The following is a 17,634-nucleotide window of genomic DNA, read 5'->3' on the forward strand; positions in this document are numbered from 1 at the left end:
CCAGTGGAAAGTCCTTCTCTCTTTTTTTCACTTTTTTCCTCCATAAGCTAATTTTTCCTTTCCTCATCCATAAGATTTCCCAATCTTCTGACTCGAGTGATGTGATTGTAAATAAACTCGTTGCCGTTGAGTTGATTCTTATAGGACGGAGTAGAACTGCCCCATAGCGTTTCCAAGCTGACTGCCACATCTTTCTCCCAGTGAGAGACTGGTGGACTCGAACCTCCTACCCTTTCGTTAATAGCCGAGCACTTAACCACTGCCTCACCAGAGCTCCCCATTACGCCACCAGGGCTTCTCAAAATAATATTCACGTGATGGTTCCACTGGGGCTCGAACCCAGGACCTTCTGCGTGTAAAGCAGACGTGATAACCACTACACTATGGAACCTTCACGGCTTCAAGAAACTCTCCCGATGAGACAGAAGACTGTCCTGTATGATTTTGTGTTTTCCCCTAAACTTACAGAACAAGAGTAGCTTCGCAGTTGTCCCACACTGCCACCTAATGTCCGAAAGCAGCAAGCACCCTCAGGTTACTTTACCGTGTGTGTATTTTCTACGAGCAGTTCTTTCCTTGAAGGGAGCAAAGATGGTTTCCTTGGTTTTCTGTGTTCTGTGATAAACTGTGGTTCTGTACGAGTGAAGCTTTTTAAAAGCGTAAAAACTCTTTAGGAGAATTTAAATACAATATTTAAAAAATTCTCTTAGCATTTTAATGATTCCAAGTTTTGATTTGCGTTGTATCTTCATTTGAAAGGTGCCAGAAATGATGTTTTCATTCAATTAGGCTTTCAACCCATCAATATATTTAAAGCTGCCTGTTCAGGTGGCACAGTGGTTAAGAGCTCAGGCTGCTAAGCAAAAGGTCGGCAGTTTGAACCCACCGCCTGCTCCTTGGAAACCCTATGGGGCAGTTCTACTCTGTCCTATAAAACCGGAATCAACTGAACAACAATGTTTTTTTTTTTTTTTTTTGGTCCAGGATTCCTATGTAATGAGAGCTCCCAGGCGCCTGGGCTGGAGCCTTACAAAACCCAGGTGGGGCAAGAGTTAGCTGCTGGGGTTCTACGCTTGCCCGCTTGCCCCGAGAGGAAAAGCTCAGAAGGGCTTTTTGGTGCCAAAGAGAGAGGGGGGCATCTCCCTCGCTCTCTCCCTCCCTCCCTCCCTCCCTCCCTCTTGGGGCCTAAAAAGTGATTAACTGTTGTTGTTAGCTGCCTTTGAGTTCCCTACCTCCCCTCCCTCCGCCCCCAACACACATACTCAGGGTGACCCCATGCACTATTGAAGTAAACACTGCCCTGTCCTGTGCCATTCCCATGATAGTTGCAGATCAGACCACTGTGATCCATAGAGTTTTCGTTGGTGATTTTCAGAAATAGATCACCAGGCCTTTCTTCCTAGTCCCACTTAGGCTGGAAGCTCCTCTGAAACCTGTTCAGCGTCCTAGCAGTACACAAGCCTCCATTGCCAGACAGACAGGTGGTGGCTGCTCTTGAGGTGCATTGGCTGGGAATCGAACTGCGTCTCCTGCACAGAAGGTGAAGATTCCACTACTGAACAGCCTACACTCAGCATCTGGGCGCCTAGACACCTGGCCATAGTGGTGCTGACAGCAACCAGGCAGCCCCTCTCCCCGTAACATCAGCTGTGGCTTTGAGCCCAGAGATAGCCTTTAGAAGCAATGAAAGTGTCTCTTCCTCCGACCCCACCCCCCTTGCCACAGGGGCACAAGTTCAGGTCTGCTTTTGCCCCAAACTTGTAATGAAACATTTTCCCACTTTTTCTTACCCTCTTCCTTTATCCATAGGGCTTAATCCTGGGTCCAAGGGAGTGAGGCGGTGAGACAATTGTGAGTAACTCATCCCTTTCTGGGGGCTCCTCCTCATAGCTAAGGCTCTGTCACTGTGCCGGGTTTGACTCTCCATTCCTGTAGGTTGAATTTATTCCCAGAAGGCTTCTCAGGTCATGTCTGAGTCCAGGTTGGCCTGTGTGACTGACAGAATAAGGCAGGGGTGATGGTACTGACTACGCAAGGTCATAAAAGGCACTGCAGCTTCCTCTTGGACCTTTTCTTGGATCATTCGCTCTGGCGGAGGCCAGCCCACGGCCTGAGGAGAGGCCCAGGTGGTAAGGAATCAAGACCTTCTGCTAACAGCCATGTGAGCGGGCCATCTTGGAAGCTGATCCTACTTCTTGTCAGGCGGCACCTGGACTGTCGCCTGCAGCCAGAACCACTCAGCTAAGCCACTTCCCAATTTCTGATCTGCAGAAATTGTGAGATAATAAATGTTTGCTGTTTAAAGCTACTCTGTTCCCCCAATGGCTGACTTTTTGAAAGTATATAGCCAGGCCTTTCTGAGGCACCTCTGGGTGCACTCAAGTTGCCAACCTTTCAGTTAGTAGTTGACTCCAAGCTACTGAGTTTTTTGTTTTTGTTTTTTAATTTTTATTGTGCATTAAGTAAAAATTTACAGAGCAAATTAGCTTCCATTCGATAGTTTGTACATAAAATGTTCCATGACATTGGTTTCATTCCCCACAATGTGTCAGCACTCTTCCCATTTCCATCCTAACTTCCCCTTTTCATTTCATCCTGATTTTCTATCCCTTCCTGCCTTTTCATCTTTGCTTTTGGGCAAATGTTGCCCTTTTGATCTCGTATAATTGATTGTTCAAAGAAGCACGCTCCCCTAGAATGTTATTGTTTATTTCATGGACCTGTCTATGTTTTGGCTGAAAGGTGGTCTCCAAGAATGGCTTCAGTTCCAGGTCAGAAGAGTTTCTTAGGACCATCGTCTCGGGGGCAAGCTACTAAGTGTTGAGGTAAATTGTTATGTAGCAACAGATGACTAATACATGTGCCAATCTTTGTGGTCAGGAAAGCCAGCTGATATAATCAGAAGCTCCACCAGAGCCAGAACCGAATAGAATGGGACAAGTGGCAGTTTCCCAGAGGAAAGCTGGGGTGCTAATATTGGAAGAATAGAGATCTTGCTGATCCTTAAAAGGAGGCTGGACAGGACAAAATAACACCTGTCAACTATAGTCCCCCATTCAAGCAGGATTTCAGCAGACTGCCAGTCCTCCAAATGTGCCCAGATGGGCCTGAAACTCAGCAGTAGACTGGGCCTGGGCTCTAATTACTACCACCACTACTACTACCACTACTGCTACTACCACCACCACTACTACTACCGCCACTAGCACTACTACCACTACCACCACCATCACTAATACCACCACCATTACTACTACTACCACCACTGCTGCTACTACTACTACCACCACCACCACCATCACTACTACTACCACTACCACTACTACTATTACTACTACCACCCCTACCCCACTACTACCACCACTACTACCACCACTACTGCTAGTACTACTACCACCACCACCACTACTACTGCCACCACCATTACTGCTACCACTACTACTACTACAACTACTACGACTGCTACTAGAGGATAAGTTAGTCCCTGTCCTAATTTTCCCCGTTACCAAGGGATTGGGCTTTGCTGTCAGCTGTGTGACCTTGGGCAAACTACTTAACCTAAGACTTAGTTTCCTCATCTGTAAAATGGGGTAACAGTTGTATCTACCTCTCAGGGTGATTGTGAGGATTAAATGAACATACATGCTTAGTCTAGTGCTTCCCACTTGATGAATGCCAATAAATGTTGGGTATTTTTTTTTATTAGTATTATTATAATGGACTCAAAAATATCAACGATTGTGAAGATGGCACAGGACCGGGCAATGTTTCGTTCTGTTATACATAAGGGCGCCATGAGACAGAGCCGACTCGATGGCAGCTAACAGCAACATTAGTATTGGTTTCTATTTGTAGTAGGCTAAATAATGCCCCTCACATATAGCTGATCCTAATCCCCGGAACCTGTGCATGTTACCTTATGTGGCAAAAAAAAAAGGGCTTTGCCGATGTGACTAAGGATCCTGAGATGGGAGACGATCCTGGATTATCCAGGTGGGTCCTGAATGCAATCACGTGTACCCTCATGAGAGGAAGGCAGATGGAGATTACACACATACAAACCAGGAGAAAGCAGTGTGATCACAGAGGGAGACCGGAGTAATGGGGCCACAAGCCAAGGAACACCGACAGCCTCCAGAAGCTGGAAGGGGCAAGGAACGGATTCTCCCCCAGAGCCTCCAGAGTGAGCACAGCCCTGCCAACACTTTGATTTCATCCCAGTGAAGTTGATCTTGGACTTCTGGCCTCCAGAACTGTAAGAGAATAAAGTTTGTGGTAATTTGTTACAGCAGTCCTAGGAAATTAATATCATATTATCACCTAAAAAGCCACCTGCAGCTCTCCAGTCTGTGGCAGGCAGTATAAAAGAAGATGTGGAGTGATCTAGAAATTAGTTAAACTTCCTCATTGTTCCTGACCTTTCCTACCAAATATATAACTGAACGACCAGTTGCCGTCAAGTAGACTTTGACTCATGGCAACCCCGTGTGTCAGAGTAGAAGTGTGCTCCACAGGGTTTGCAATGGCTGATTTTTCGGAAGTAGCTTGCCAGGCCTTTCTTTCAAGGTATCTCCGGATGGACTCAAACCTCCAGTCTTTTAGTCAGCAGCTGAATGCCTTAACCATTTGTGCAGGAAATTCAGATGTTGGCTTGTGTGTTGCTGTGATGCTGGAAGTTATGCGACCAGTATTTCAAATACCAGCAGAGTCACGCATGGGACAGGCCTCAGCGGAGCTTCCAGAGAGGCCTGGCAATCTACTCCTGAAAACTACCCAATAAAAACCTTATGGATCACAACAGAACATTGTTCAACTTGCTTGCTTTGGACGAGTCATCAGGAGGGATCAGTCGCTGGAGGAGGACATTATGTTTGGTGAAGTCGAGGGCTGGTGAGGGAAGGAGACCCTTGCTGAGACGGGTTGGCACAGTAGCTACAACGATGGACTTGAACATGCCGGTGATCATGAGCATGATGCAGGACTGGGCAACGTTTTCTTCTGTCGTTCTAAGGTCACCATGAGTCAGAGTTGACTTGGCAGCAGCTACCTATCTATCTTACATTAATTAAAAGAAGATACTCATTTTTACCTTGTAAGCTAGAGGTAAGAACTCGGCAGAAAATTTGACCTGAAAGTCCTATAGTGGGAAGAAAAAACAGGAAATTATAATTCTTATACCTACGCTTCCTTACTACCAACTCTCATTAAAAAAAAAAAATTCTATTGTATTAACACTAATTTTGGATCCCTTTTCTTACAATTCTCTTGAGAATGCTTCTTTAGCAACTAGCTAGTATCACCTTCAAATTTTGCTTGACTGAAAAAATTGCTGATGCAACTTGTCGATGGAGCAAAGATTCATCTACACCATCTATTCAAATCCCTCGCTCTGTTTGCAGCCTTCTATTTCAGGAATGTAATTAAAATCGATTGCGGCGGCTTGAATTCTCAATGGGTCTAGTCTCTGCTGGCAAGTCCCTTTTGTGGACACCATTTAAAGTTTATATTAATTACAAGTTTCCTCCAGTTAGAACTTCTACTTTGGGGTCCTTCTCCTGCCCTTTATGATTTGATATCTCAAAGGTGGACCTGGAAGTAACTATTTCAGACGTCCACTGTGCTTCTGTTTTTCTGAGGACTGGCAAGCAGTTCCTTGTGTAGAAACTTAGAATCTGTGCCTTCAGGATTCACATTGCCTGGGAACTGTTTCCAGCAAGTGTTGCCCTCGCTGATAGGAGATACTGAGTTCTAATGTCTTAGCTCCCACCAGGGCACCTTCAAAACCACCCTATCTTGGGTGCTAGGGCAAAGTATGTTAGAACTGCAAGGCAGAGACACCTGGGTGTTACACAGACCAAAACCCAGATGGTACCGCCACAGAGGCAGCAGCTTCTGCTGCTCATTGAGCTTTAATTGTTGTGTGTGGATCGCAAAAATAGAAGCAGATTCTACCTCTCCTCTTGTGGCTTCCCACTAATGACATAATGATGGAGCGAATGTCATAACTTCCAGAGCTTTAAAATCCTGATTTCACAGCAATTGAGCATCTTCAAAATTGTCAGGGCCATGTGACACAGTGACAAAGAAGGTGGTTTCAGGAGGCACAAACCTAGTCAAAGCAGCAGCAGACGAAAGAGAAACGAACACAGCTCATATGCCCAATACATAGACAGCATACATGGTAGGTGGGCGGCCCCGGGCTCTGGTGCAAGAGGAGACCCACATGTGAGATATTTTTAACTGTCAACTTATACACCATGACGTTCAGTGTTTGGCCCTTCCGGGTCTTGACATCCTTATCTCATTGATGCTGAAGCTTTAGCATAATTTTAAAATCTGTGGCCAAATGCATGCTATTTATCTTCTGTGGCTGTCTCCACTGACTCTACCTTTTCAGGTTGTGTTCACTTTGTTCTATTCTGAAAACTACATTGAAAGATAACTGCTCAAAGTCTGAGAGTTGGTAGTGCAATGGTGAGGTGCCCGGCTGCTAACCAAAAGTTTGATGGTTCAAACCACTGTCTTAGGCTGGGTTCTCTAAAGAAGCAAAACCAGTGAAGTATGTGTACGTACACACACACACACACATAGAAAGAGAGAGAGAGATTTATATCAAGGAAATGGCTCATGCAGTTGTAGAGGCTAGAAAGTCCTAAGTCCAATGGGTCAGATATTAGGCTGGAGGCTTCTCCTAATTCATGTAGCTTCAGGGGCTGATGAACCCAAGATCAGCAGGTCAGATGGCAGGCTGCTTGCTGGCTCAAGTTCCCAGAACCAGAGGTCAGATGATGAAAAGCCAGATGAAGGATCCATAGTGAGCAAAAGCCAGCGAGCTTTGCCAGAAAGCCCATATATGTTGGATGCAGGCCACATCCCCAAGGAAACTCCCTTTCAACTGATCGGCTGCTCATAGCAAATCTCATCATGGAGGTAATTACATTCTATCAGATCTCATCATGGGGGTGATTACATCATTACCTAACTGCCAAACTACATCATAACTGCCAAACCACTCAGAATCATGGCCCAGCCAAGTTGACACACAGCCTTAACCATCACACCCACTCAACTTCTCTGGGGGAGAAACACCTGGAGATCTGCTTCCATAAAGATTATAGCCAAGAAAACCCTATGGGGAAGTTCTACTCTGTCACGTGGGGTCAGTATGAGTCGGAATCAACTTGACGACACACGACAACAACAATAACGGGAAAAGGAGGCCCTTGAAGCTGACCAGATCCTTCCACTACACTACACTGCCTGCCTAAGAGGCCAGACACAAATTAATTCTTGCAACCCATTTCCCACTTAAACATTGGTAGGCAATACAAGAAGACAATTTGTCAGTTACAGTGATCTAATAATATTTTCTTCAATGATCACTGTAGCTGATACCACATCTAAGAATTACAGTTCAACTTCCTTAGTGACTATGCAAGTGACAGTGACTTTGTGGTTGAGCTGAAATGTACCTTTGTATTCTCTATAATGAAAAGGTCAGTTAAATAAATTAACAGTATAGACAAGATTGACAAACACGTGCTTGCTGAAAGTGAAGAGGACTTGAAGCACTTACTGATGAAGATCAAAGACTACAGCCTCCAGTATGGATTACACCTCAACATAAAGACAACAAAAATCTGCACAACTGGACCAATAAGCAACATCATGATAAACGGAGGAAAGTTTGAGGTTGTCAAGGATTTTGTTTTATTTGGATCCACAATCAACACCCATGGAAGTAGCAGTCAAGAAATCAAACAATGTATATTGCATTGGGCAAAACTGCCACAAAAGACCTCTTCCAAGTGTTAAAAAGCAAAGAGGTCACTTTGAGGACTAAAGTGTGCCTGACCCAAGCCATATTTTCAATCACCTCATATGCACGCGAAAGCTGGACAATGAATAGGGAAGACCAAAGAATTGATTCCTTTGAATCATGATGTTGGTGAAGAATGTTGACTATACCAAGGGCTGCCAGAAGAATGAATAAATCTGTCTTGGAAGAAGTGCAGCCAGAGTGCTCCTTGGAAGCAAGGATGGCGAGACTTCCTCTTGCATACTTTGGACATGTTATCAGGAGGGACCAGTCCCTGGAGAAGGACATCATGCTTGGTTAAGAAGGGGGTCAGCGAAAAAGGGGAAGACTCTCAACAAGATGGATAGACACAGTGGCTGCAACAATGGGGTCAAACACAGCAACAGTTATGAGGATGGCACAGGACTGGGCAGTGTTTAGTTCTGTTGTACATAGGGCTGCTATGAGTCGAAAGTGACCCGATGGCACCTAACAACAGCAAAATAGACAAGAATATTGAGTGGAGAGGCTATTTTTAATCCATTTAGAGGGAAACATTCACCTACAACACATAAACACCTGATATGCTAAATACAAACACTAAGTCATTATGCTGATGGCAAAAATTTTTATCTGTTTGCTAAAATCGGTTTCCTGGGTGATGCACTATTAGTCTAATTAAAGATTTTATATATACATATATATATATATATATATATATACACTCTATGTATTCCTTCCATCTTCTTTTGATGCTTCCTGCGTCATTTAATGTTTTCCCCATAGAATCCCTCAGCATTGCAACTCAAGGCTTGAATTTTTTCTTCAGTACTTTCAGTTTGAGAAGTGCTGAGCGTATTCTTCCCTTTTGGTTTTCTATCGCCAGGTCTTTGCACGTGTCATCATAATACTTTTGCCTTCTTCAGCCACCCTTAGAAATCTTCTGTTCAGCTCTTTTACTTTGTCGTTTTTTCCTTTGCTTTAGCTACTTGACATTTAAGAACAAGTTTCAGAGTCTATTCTGACATCCATTTAGTTCTTTTCTTTATATCCTGTCTTTTTTAATGTAAATTTTACGTTTACTTAAATTTTGATTGTGAAATTTACTTTATCAGATACAACGTAAGCAATCACTGCTTTTTCAACGTTCCAGCATGAAGAAAATGTACACCATACCTTCATTTTAATTTTTTTCATTTAAAGTATTTGCATCTTATATACTTGCATAATTAGACTTTGTTTTATTTTCTAAATTGGTGGCCCTTCTTTTTAAAGATAAATTGAGCTCATTTACATCTCATAATTATAATAGATGTTTGTGGAATGAAATGTATAAATGAATTTTCAGATTCTTTGGTCCTAATTTTTTTAACCTTAAGTAAATGTGCACATGTGTAATGAAAGATAAATGCAATTTCATTTGCTTAGTTGACTTGGTGATACACCATATGAATTAAATTGAACTTCTATTTGCTTTCTCTTCTTTCAGTGAAAGCACTGTTTTCTGAACTAGATGGTGCACAGCCACCACCAACAATGGCCCTGACACGGAACACAACAGACAGTCCCTGACGGAGCAGGAGAAAAGCGGGGTGCAGAAACCAAACTCCAGCAAAAAGACCAGACTCAGTGGTCTGACTGAGACCGGAGGGATCCCAGAAGACATGGCCCCCAGACTCTCCGCCAGCCCAAAACTAAAACCGTTCCTGAAGCCAACTCCCCAGCCAAAGATTAGACTGGACTAAGTCTACAAGATAGAAAACGATACCTGTGAAGAGTGAGCTTCCTAGCTCACACAGACACACGAGACCAGATGGGCAGCTCCTGTCCGGAGGCGAGACAAGAAGGCAGAAAGGGACAGAAGCCGGTCAAATGGACACGGGACACCCGGGGTAGAGAGGAGGAGTGCACTGTCACATCATAGGGAGAGCAACTAGGGTCACACAACAATGCGTGTACAAATCCTTGTATGAGAAACAAACCTGAACTGCAAACCCCCACTCAAAGCACGCACACGCAATACACATATATATATCTTTATAAAGCACTATTTTCTTACGTCAGCTTTGTAGTAAGATATTTCCTTCTCAGCATTAGTAAGTACTGAACTAGGGGAGGATAAAATCCCATTTTCAACCCAAACAAGGAAAAAATATTCCGATTGGCAACAGACCAGTGGTTATGCCATTTAACAAGATAAATCTAATAAACGTAGTAAACGTCTACAAACATAAGGTCTTCACAACCTTGAGGCACAACCCTACACTACAATCATTCACAGTAACTCAACTACCTTCAACTTTGGCAACAATGTCATACAGATGAATGTGCTGATGATAAAGAAAATTACTAAGGGAACCCAAGGCCGCTTAATCTTAAGAGTCACAACAACAAAGACACCCTAGGAATGCAGGTCAAGGCAGGAGGTTGCAGCCGGCCAGATATGATTCCATTAGCCTAGTTCTCATCTAAGCTAAATTGAAGCTAAATCAAAATTTGCTGCAACAAATAAAATAAGTACCTCCTCTGAATTACTAGAAAAGAAAGGGAAACAACAGGTATTACCCAGACCATTCTGTGACCATAAAATTAAAATATTTCTTGAATGCACAATTAAAATAAAGAAAGTCTTTGAAAAGAATATTTACCTTTTTTATGTGTTCACATTTGAAGCTCTATTTCTGGATTAAAAATGTTATTCAGTGTTTGCTTAAGAATCAAATTTAGGCATTATGACTTTCAACATATCAAGAGTTCTATAGAAAAACTAAGGCATCTTTTAATTGTACTTTAATATCAAACTAAACAGAGCAACTTAAAATTTCACTAAGAGCATGGGTTGGTCCGACTCAAGGGATGCTTCCGAAATTCAGCCACCTAGCTTTTATTCAGGACAAACTGTACATCATCACAAATTTTTTCTAACTTAACTTTTGGATAAGTGGAAGATCAGCCCATGGCATGATAGTTGTAGTAAGATATTTCCTTTTCATCATCAGGATTTTCACTCTTTTTGCACTGTTACATGCTATTCTATTTCAACATGTGACTCAGCTCGTCCTCTTGATCTGACGACTGCTCAGCATTCTTCTGAATAGCTTCTTGCTGGTATTGAAGGTGTGTTGTTATTAGTGCCGTTTTCCTTAAACTATCTTCTGAGTGCAAGATGGTATCTTCCTATAGTACCATGTTTTGAGCTGTCTGACCTAGCAGCTCGGAGCTCCAGGAGCCCTTCAGCACCTGCTTGGTGAGCACCATCACATCAGTACCACAGGTGTTCACCTTCTCTGTGAGAAGCCCTTTCATGGACTGACTGAAGAGTGCTTGCCAATCCGGTGCCCCAGTCACCATCGCCTTAGATCTCTCTTGTGTCTTTTTAATGACCTCTTGCTTTCATCAGTTATGATGTCCTTCCACAACTCATCTGGTCTTTGGTCATTAGCATTCAACACGTCAAATCTATTCTTGAGGCCGTCTCTAAATTCGGGTAGATTATACTCAAGGTCGTACTTTGGCTCTGATTGATTAGTTCTAATTTTCTTCAGTTTTAACTTGAACTTGCAAAAGAGCAATTGATGGTCTGATCCACAATCGGCCCCTGGCCTTGTTCTGACTGATGGTATTGAGCTTTTCCATAGGTGTAGTAGGTTTGATTTCATCTCTTTCCATAGGTGTAGTAGATTTGATTTCTGTGTATTCCATCTGGCAAGGTCCATGTGTATAGTTGCCATTTATGTTGGTGAAAAAAGATATTTGCGATGAATAAGACATTGGTCTTACAAAATTCTCATGCAATCTCTGGCATCATTTCTATCACCAAGGCCATAGTTTCCAACTATCAATTCAATGTTTATGTGCTCCATTTCTTTTTTGACGATTTCCAATTTTCCTAGATTCATACTCTGTACATTCCACGTTCGGATTATTAAAGGATGTTTCCAACTGTTTCTTCCCATTTTGAGTCATGCCACATCAGCAAATGAAGGTCCTTAAAGCTTTACTCCATTCATGTTGTTAAGGTCGACTCTACTTTGAGGAGGCAGCACTTCCCCAGTCGTATTTTGAGGTCCTTCCAATCTGAGGGGCTCACCTTCTGGCACTGTATCAGACAATATTCTGCTGCTATTCATAAGGTTTTCACTGGCCAATTCTTTTCAGAAGTAGACCACCGGGTCCTTCTTCCTAGTCTGTCTTAGTTTGGAAGCTCAGCTGAAACCTGTCTGCCATGGGTGACCTTGCTGGTATTTGAATATCAGTGACACAGCCCAGCATCACAGCAACACACATGCCCCCACAGTACAACAAACTGACAGACAGGTAGGTAGCATATTATCAGGAATCGATAGTACTGAAGGAAGAAGTCCAAGCTGCACTGAAAGCATTGGTGAAAAACAAGGCTCCAGGGATTGATGGAACACCAATTGGATGCAGTGCTGGAAGTGCTCACTCATCTATGCCAAGAAATTTGGAAGACAGATACCTGGCCAACCTTCTGGAAGAGATCCGTATTTATGCTCATTCCCAAGAAAGGTGGTCCAATTGAATGCGGAAACTATCAAACAATATCATTAATATAACATGCAAGTAAAATTTTGCTTCAGATCATTCAAAAGTAGCTGCAGCAGTGTATCAACAGGGAGCTGCCAGAAATTCCAGCTGGATTCAGAAGAGGACGGGGAACCAGGGATATCATTGCTCATGTCAGATGGATCCTGTGAAAGCAAAGAATACAAGAAAGATATTTACCTGTGTTTTATTGACTATGCAAAGACATTCACCTGTGTGGATCATAACAAATTATGGATAACATTGCGAAGAATGTGAATTCTCGAACACTTAACTGTGCTCGTAAGGACACTGTACATGGGTCAAGAGGCAGTTGTTCGAACAGAACAAGGGGATACTGCATGGTTTAAAGTCAGGAAGGGTGTGCATCAGGGTTGTATCCTTTCACCATACCTATTAAATCTTTTTTTATTAAATCTGTATGTTGAGCAAATAATCTGAGAAGCTGGACTATATGAAGAAGAATGGGGCATCGGGATTGGAGGAAGACTCATTAACAACCTGCGTTATGCAGATGACGCAACCTTGCTTGCTGAAAGTGAAGAGGACTTGAAGCACTTACTGGTGAAGATCAAAGACCACAGCCTTCAGTATGGATTACACCTCAACACAAAACAAAAATCCTCATAACTGGACCAATAAGCCACATCATGATAAATGGAGAAAAGACTGAAGTTGTCAAGGGTTTCGTTTTACCTGGATTCACCATCAACAGCCACGGAAGCAGCAGTCAAAAAATCAAAAGATGTATTGCATTGGGCAAATCTGCTGCGAAACAGCCTTTTTAAAGGGTTAAAAAGCAAAGATGTCACCTTGAAGACTAAGGTGCGCCTGACCCAAGCCATGGTATTTGAATTGCATCATATGCATGTGAAAGCTGGGCAATGAATAAAGAGGGCCAAAGAATTGACGCCTTTGAAATGTGGTGTTGGCGAAGAATATTGAAGATACCATGGACTGCCAAAAGAACAAACAAATCTGTCTTGGAAGGAATACAGCCAGAATGCTCTTTAGAAGCAAGGATGGCAAGACTACTATCCATACCTTGGATATGTTATCAGGAGGGATCAGTCCCTGGAAAAGGACATCATGCTTGGTAAAGTAGAGGGTCATTGAAAAAGAGGAAGAATCTCAATGAGATGGATTGACACAGTGGCTGCAACAATGGGCTCAAGCGTAACAACAATCGTGAGGATGGCACAGGACCGGGCAGTGTTTCATTCTGTTGTGCATAGCGTCGCGATGAGTCGGAGCTGACTCGACAGCACCTAACAACAACAACAACATACATACCCATATTTTTTTTATGTATATATATACATGAAAGCATGAAAACTTTATTTGCTTAAGGTTGAAATATTCATATTGTTCTATAAATGGAATGCTGTTCTTACCTCAATTAATATAATTATTGTATTTGACTATTACTAAAGTCATGGTGGAGTCCCTGTGTGGCACAAAAGGTTAATGTGCTCAGCTGCTAACCAAAAGCTTGGCAGTTTGAGTCCATCCAGAGGCACTCAGAGGGAAGGCCTGGCGATCTACTTCTGAAAAACCAGCCTTTGAAAACCCTATGGAGCCCAGTTCCACTCTGACACACAGGGGTTGCCATGAGTCAGAGCTGAGTTGATGGCAGCTGGCAACAACTGGCAACCATCCTCCTAGTTTGCAGACCACGAATCTAAATCATCTGGGATTACCGAAGAGAAAGACGTTGGACAAATGAGAGGCTTGGGGTCTAAGAGCCAATTGCTGTTGAGTCACAGACAGAAACAGGGGATGGGGAATCCCAGCTGCACCCCCCACTAAATCACAGTAATTCCAGGAAGATGAGATTTGAAAGGGCATCTATTAGCATCAGAGAGAGTCATCGAGATGAACAAGCAAGGCCCCACCTAGTAGCTGCAGCTCTGGGGCAGCTGGCCAACCCATTGAGAGTAAAAGTGGCTGGTAGAGACTGGCTGAGTGACGAAAGGAATAGGCCTGGGTCCCTGGTGTGAATAATAAGGGAATGGGGGTGTGGTTGTTGGAGAATTTAGAAAAGCTCATTCTCATCCTCAAGGAGCTAAGCACTTTTACCAGGTGAGCATGAGAGAGCTGCCAGGCTGGAGCAGGGTAAGCTGGATGGAAGGGATGGGGGCATGGTAACTCCATTCGGGCAAAACTGAAAGAGGAGTGTTGTGTGGGGGGGTTCCCTGGATAGCTATTTGTATGAAGTACATATGCAGATTAATCTGGGAAAAATATATATGTACATTATATGTGTATGTATGTCTGTACGTGTGTGTTTCTTTGTTTTGTTGTCGTTAGTAAGTTAAAACCAAAAAAAAAAAAAACCAAACCCATTGCAATCGAGTAGATTTCGAGAGTAGAACTGCCCCATAGGGATTCCAAGGAGAGGCTGGTGGATTCAAACCGCCCACCTTTTGGTTAGCAGTCAAATGCTTAACGACTGCACCACACACCTGTGAAAGCTGGAAGTTGTGTGAGGTGGGAATCTGTCAGAGAAGGAAAATGGAAATATTCTCCACTAAAAAGAGTGATAGAAAAGTGATAATACTGCATCCTGTCAAAGGCAGAAAACTCGCAAGACATGGAAAAACAAGGCAGTCCCATCAAGTTCTGGCTCTCATAGGTTTCACTGTATATAAATATGTAAGTACACACATACATAAATGTATACACACATATACACATGTACATACATATATACTCAACAGCACCTAACAATAATACATATATGTGTGTATATACATATATACACACACATACACACACATAAACCAACCAAACCAGACCCAGTACCGTCGAGTCGATTCCGACTCATAGCGACCCTGTCGGACAGAGTAGAACTGCCCCATAGAGTTTCCAAGGAGCGCCTGGCGCATTCGAACTGCCGACCCTTTGGTTAGTAGCAATAGCACTTAACCACTACACCACCAGGGTTAAAATGCTAAATGCACCAAAGTTGGGCTTTAGATCAGAGACCGGCTAAATATAAAAACTTACTAAATACATAAATTAGGAGATGATTAGATGATTATATGCACAGTGCAGTGATTATTTACCTTACAGAAGGATTTGTTGTAGGGTTAATATTCAAAACAAAACCAAACAAGAAAAATCCCAGTAAGACATTTGAAATTTGATTCTATTCCATTGGCAAAAAAATAATTTTGTGTACGGTTTTTCAGAAATACAGCCACAATTTCAAGGGAGTGTGTGCTTTCTCACTTGCCCATTTTCTTTAATTATGAAATATTTGATACGTGAAACATGTTTTGAATAGACCTCAGGTACACAGATTTGGATTAATTATAACCCTTTGTTCATGATGACTCTCAACATTGGTCCATTCATGACCCTTTGTCGGTACCATCTCTCTATCCCTTCACCTGTCAAATTAGGCCTTTCTTCCTGTTGTTGTTAGTTGCCGTCCAGTTGGTTCTGACTCATAGCGACCCTATGTACTACAGAACGAAACACTACCTGGTCCTGTGCCATGCTCACAATCATTGTTATGCTTGAACCCATTGTTGCCGCCGCTGTGTCAATCCATCTCATTGAGGGTCTTTCTCTTTTCCGCTGACCCTCTGCTTTACCAAGCTTGATGTCCTTCTCCAGGGACTGATCCCTCCTGATAACATATCCAAAGTACGTAAGACGTAGTCTCGCCATCCTTGTTTCTAAGGAGCATTCTGGTTGTACTCCTTCCAAGACAGCTTTATTTGTTCTTTTGGCAGTCCATGGTATCTTCAATATTCTTCGCCAACACCACAATTCAAAGGCGTCAATTCTTCTTTGGTTTTCCTTATTCATTGTCCAGCTTTCGCATGCATATGACGCAATTGAAAACACCATGGCTTGGGTCAGGCGCACCTTAGTCTTCAAGGTGACATCTTTGCTTTTCAACACTTTAAAGAGGTCTTTCATAGCAGATTTGTCCAATGCAATGTGTCTTTTGATTTCTTGACTGCTGCTTTCATGGCTGTTGATGGTGGATGCAAGTAAAATGAAATCCTTGACTACTTCAGTCTTTCCTTCATTTATCATGATGTGGCTTATTGGTCCAGTCGTGAGGATTTTTGTTTTCTTTACTTTGAGGTGTAATCCATACTGAAGGCTGTGGTCTTTGATTTTCATCAGTAAGTGTTTCAAGTCCTCTTCACTTTCAGCAAGCAAGGTCCTGTCATCTGCATAACGCAGGTTGTTAATGAGTCTTCCTCCAATCCTGATGCCCTGTTCTTCTTCATATAGTCCAGCTTCTCAGATTATTTGCTCAGCACACAGATTGAATAAGTATGGTGAAAGAATACAACCCTGATGCACACCTTTCCTGAGATGTTTGCAGCTGTTTCTTCTCATTTTGAGTCGTGCCACATCAGCAAACAAAGGTCCCAAAAGCTTGACTCCATCCACATCATTAAGGTCGACCTTACTTTGAGGAGGCAGCTCTTCCCCAGTAGTCTTTGGAGTGCCTTCCAAGCTGGCAGGCTCATCTTCCAGCACTACATCAGACAATGTTCTGCTGCTATTCATAACATTTTCACTGGCTAATTCTTTTCAGAAGTAGACTGCCAGGTCCTCTCTCTCTCTGTCTCCCTGTAAATAGCTCTTAAGAGTACAATGCTCAAGGCAGACCTTTTTTAAAAATTGTGCTTTAAGTGAAAGTTTACGGTTCAAGTCAGTTTCTCATACAAAAACTTATACACACATTGTTATGTGGCCCTAGCTGTTCTCCTCCTCTCCACTCTGTATTTCCTGTGTCCATTCAACCAGCTCCTGTCCCCCTCTGCCTTCTCATCTTGCCTCCGGACAGGAGCTGCCCACTTACTCTCATGTATCTACTTGAGCTAAGAAGCACACTCCTCACCAATATCATTTTATGCCTTATTGTCTAGTCTAATCTTTGTCAAGGCAGACATTTTTTACTAGTTAAGTTAAACTATTGCTGGGTTTTAAGAAGACTTCAGGAGATATTTTCGGTTTAAGGTTTAAAGATTATCTCAGGTCAATAGTTTCAGGGGTTCATCCAACCTTCATGACTCCAGGAAGAGTGGAGTCCATGAGAATTTGAAATTCTGTTCTGAATTTTTCCCCTTTTGATCAGGATTCTTCTATGGAGTCTTTGATCAAAAGATTCAGTAATGGAAGGTGGGCACCATCCAGTTGTTCTGGTCTCATAGCAAAGGAGGTAATTGTTCATGAAGGCAATTAGCCACACATTCCATATCCGCTTCCTAGTCCTGACTCTCCTTCTCCCTCTGTTG

The 17,634-nt window shown here is 42.8% G+C and overlaps 1 non-coding gene and 1 pseudogene across 1 annotated transcript; both read right to left on the reverse strand.

Annotated features, from left to right (window-relative positions):
• Positions 1 to 318: 318 nt before the first annotated feature.
• Positions 319 to 391, reverse strand: TRNAV-UAC (transfer RNA valine (anticodon UAC)). Its single transcript has one exon. It is a non-coding gene; the product is annotated as a tRNA-Val (tRNA).
• A 10,440-nt stretch (positions 392 to 10,831) lies between these two features.
• LOC126068878 (BLOC-1-related complex subunit 7-like) lies at positions 10,832 to 11,149 on the reverse strand (annotated as a pseudogene).
• Positions 11,150 to 17,634: the final 6,485 nt, after the last annotated feature.

The sequence above is a fragment of the Elephas maximus genome, chromosome X (assembly GCF_024166365.1).
Source record: "Elephas maximus indicus isolate mEleMax1 chromosome X, mEleMax1 primary haplotype, whole genome shotgun sequence".
NCBI lineage: Eukaryota > Metazoa > Chordata > Mammalia > Proboscidea > Elephantidae > Elephas > Elephas maximus.